This window comes from Callorhinus ursinus, unplaced genomic scaffold, assembly GCF_003265705.2.
Source record: "Callorhinus ursinus isolate GAN/ISIS: 27379988/994484 unplaced genomic scaffold, GSC_fseal_2.0 scaffold8, whole genome shotgun sequence".
Taxonomy (NCBI): domain Eukaryota; kingdom Metazoa; phylum Chordata; class Mammalia; order Carnivora; family Otariidae; genus Callorhinus; species Callorhinus ursinus.
This window is the reverse complement of record NW_027397070.1, coordinates 3647774-3651310: the sequence shown is the minus strand read 5'-3', so window position 1 is coordinate 3651310 and position 3537 is coordinate 3647774. Positions and strand designations below refer to the sequence as shown.

The 3537-nt window shown below is 36.9% G+C and overlaps 1 pseudogene; it reads left to right on the top strand.

Moving 5' to 3' along the window:
* Positions 1–2542: 2542 nt before the first annotated feature.
* LOC112818185 (ribosome biogenesis protein NSA2 homolog pseudogene) lies at positions 2543–3332 on the top strand (annotated as a pseudogene).
* The last annotated feature ends 205 nt before the right edge of the window (positions 3333–3537 follow it).

The window sequence follows — 3537 nt, the reverse complement described above, 5'->3', positions numbered from 1 at the left end:
ATGCCTTTTGATTGTAGAATTTAAAGTAATTATTGATAGGTTAGGACTTAGTAATGTTATCTTATTGTTTTCTGGCTTTTTTCTTGTAATTTTTTTGCCGCTGTCTTCCTTTGTGAATTGATGATTTTATGTATGGTTTAATTCCCTTATCTTTATCTTTTGTGTATCAACTGTAGGGTTTTGCTTTATGGTTACCATGAGGCTTATATAAAACATCTTATAATCTATTTAACATTGATAACAACTCAGTGTCCACCTCATAAAAAAATAGTCTTTTACTCTCCCTGATTATTTTTAATGTCACAATTTACTTTTGATGTTTTGTCCTTTAACCTTATATTAGTGGTTAAGTTATATTAGTTGAGTAGTTAATACACCATATTACAGTATTAGAGCATTCTTTATTTGATTATAGTTCCCAGTGTGTTGTATGTTTTCATGTTACTAATTAGCGGTCTTTTATTTCAACTTGAAGAACTCCTTTCAGCATTTCTTAAAAGCTGCCCCCTACTACAAAACACAAATTCAAACTCCTGTATCCAACTGCCTCTCAGGCAGCTGAGTTAACAATCTCTTCCTTATTCATCATGATATTTCCAACATTTTAATTATTCAGCCAAAAACCCTAGAGTTACAGAATTCCTTCTTTCTCTCATACCCACACCTATCTCTATAAGCATATTCATCACCACAGTCTTCAAATACTGAAGGAAATCAACATTGTCTCACTACGTCCACTGTTCCTACTTTGTCCAAACCACCACCCTCATTCATTATTTCAATTGTTTCCTAACTGTTGAATCCACTTCTGTTCTGGTCCCTTTTTAATCTAGCTTCTACATAAGTCAGAGTGATTTTGTTAAATTTTAATTCAGATTGTCACCTGTCTAAAACCTTCTAATGGGTTCCAATATAACCCAAAGAAAAAGCCCAGTAATTGCAATATCACACCAATCCCACCCTCGGTGCCTGACTTGCTTTGCCTCTCTGACCTCACCTCCAATACACCCTGCTTCCCAGCACATACTATTCTTTCCCCTTCTGTCACATTTGCTGATTTATTCTTCCTTGAGCACATCAAGTACACATGTACCTACTGCAGGGATTTTTCTACCTGCCATCTCTGCCTCCTCAAAGAGCTTCCTTCCTTGTTTACTCCCTACTGTCTTCAGATGTCACCCTCTCAGTGATATTTCCATGGCTACCATTTTTAAACCACAAGCCTCCATTTTCCTTTCCAGGCTTATCCAATAATATATATTTTACTTATTTTTAAAATCATCTCCCTCCCAAATAAAATTCAAAATAATTTTGTCTCTGGGACCTAAACCAGAGCATGAAAATTAGTAGGTGTCCAATAAATATGTGTTATATATGTATATGTTAAATAATTGAAATAACATAGTAATTATCAACACTGGCATAGCCTTTTACTTCACACTATTTCCAAATGGCTGCACCATAGAAAATTCAGAAAGGGGAGAAGGTGAGTCCAAGTATTTTGGCAGTGACTGACTGAATACCTCAAGTGACATGGCAGAAGACTAGTACTGAAAAAGTAAAGACTATAGCAATTCATCTTTTTGAAATTTACCATATTCATATTTATTTTATTCTTTCTTTAACACACAAATCAAATGTAGATGACTGTAGAAAAGATTCCTAAAGGGACAGATTCAGTAAGATTAAAACTGTACAGTAATATGCATGTGGAGGTTCATTGTTGTTACCAATATTTTATTATCCCTTCCTTTCTTCTTAAACACTTGCATTGATGTATGGTCATTTGACCACTTTTGGCTGATGAAATATGAACTGCACATCCACTTGCCACTACCTGTGCTTAGCAGTTTTCTTTGTATTTATTTGGTGCTCTGTTCTCTGTGATTCTTGAATATGCAGGTTGATGTATCTATTTTAGAAACCTCTTAGCAGTTACCTTTCCAAATATTGCTTCTGTGCCATGCTCTATATCATCCCTTTTTTGATACTCCAGTTATAAACATATTAAACCACTTGTCTGTATCCCTGTATTATGTCCCATATGCTTTGTTGTTTTCTCTTTGGGCCTCAGTTTCTTTATTGACCTACCCTTGAGTTCCATAAGCAGGTCTTTTGTCTTTTCAAGCTAATGTTAAAACTCATTTAAAATCTTAAATATTTTAGCTATAAAATATTTGTTTTTGGTCAATTTTTCTCCTGTCTTTGTCAATCTAGTATCTGGATGTATGTGTATCTGCTTTTATTGATATTTTCTTAAATTATGGGATACATTTTCTTGCCTCTTCACAAGTCTTTTAATTTTTGTATTATGTAGTAGACATCATATGTAAGAAAAAAAAAGGTCTAAAAGTGATCCTGGGCTGCCTGGGTGGCTCAGTCAGTTAAGTATCTACCTTCAGCTCAGGTCATGATCCCAGGGCCCTGGGATCAAGTCCTGCATTGGGCTCCCTGCTCAGTGGGGAGCCTGCTTCTCTTCCACTTGTGCTCTCTCTCTGACAGACAAATAAATAAATAAAATCCTTTAAAAAAAAAAGCGTGGAGTCAGTTCACGGGTCTCGGAGACCCGAAAATTGAGAGCTTCTTCGCTCCCCGGCAGCTGCACCCAATGGCTCTGCAGCTGTCACCATGCCACAAAATGAATATATTGAGTTACACTGGAAGCGATATGGCTATCGTTTGGATTACCATGAGAAAAAAAGAAAGGTCGAGAGGCTCATGAACGTTCAAAGAAGGCAAAAAAGATGATTGGTCTGAAAGCTAACCTCTACCATAAACAGCGCCATGCTGAGAAAATACAAATGAAAAAGACTATCGAGATGCATGAAAAGAGAAACACCAAACAAAAGACTCCACAAGGAGCAGTACCTGTGTATCTACTGGACAGAGAGGGACAGTCCCGAGCTAAAGTACTTTCCAATATGATTAAACAAAAATGAAAAGAGAAAGCAGGAAAATGGGAAGTTGCTTTACCCAAAGTTCGTGCCCAGGGAGAAACAGAAGTATTAAAAGTTGTTAGAACAGGAAAGAGAAAGAAGCAAGCATGGAAGAGGATGGTCACTGAAGTCTGCTTTGTTGGAGACGGCTTTACTGGAAAACCACCTAAATATGAAAGATTCATTAGACCAATGGGCTTACATTTCAAAAAGGCCCATGTAACACATCCTGAATTGAAAGCCACCTTTTGCCTGCCAATACTTGGTGTAAAAAAGAATCCTTCATCCCCACTACATACAACTTTGGGTGTTATTACCAAAGGCACTGTAATTGAGGTGAACGTGAGTGAGCTGGGCCTTGTGACACAAGGAGGCAAAGTTATTTGGGGCAAATAGGCCCAGTTACCAACAATGCTGAAAATGATGGATGCATAAATGCAATCCTGCTGGTTTGACAGCAGTTTCAGAGAAGTAATTCCTTAATTACTTAAGATTACACACTGATCAGGAAGACCACCATTTCTGTGGTGGTTCTGAATACCACCAAACAGCCTTATGTGTCTACAGTCATCAAGAGAAGTATTTATTCTATTGTGAAAAA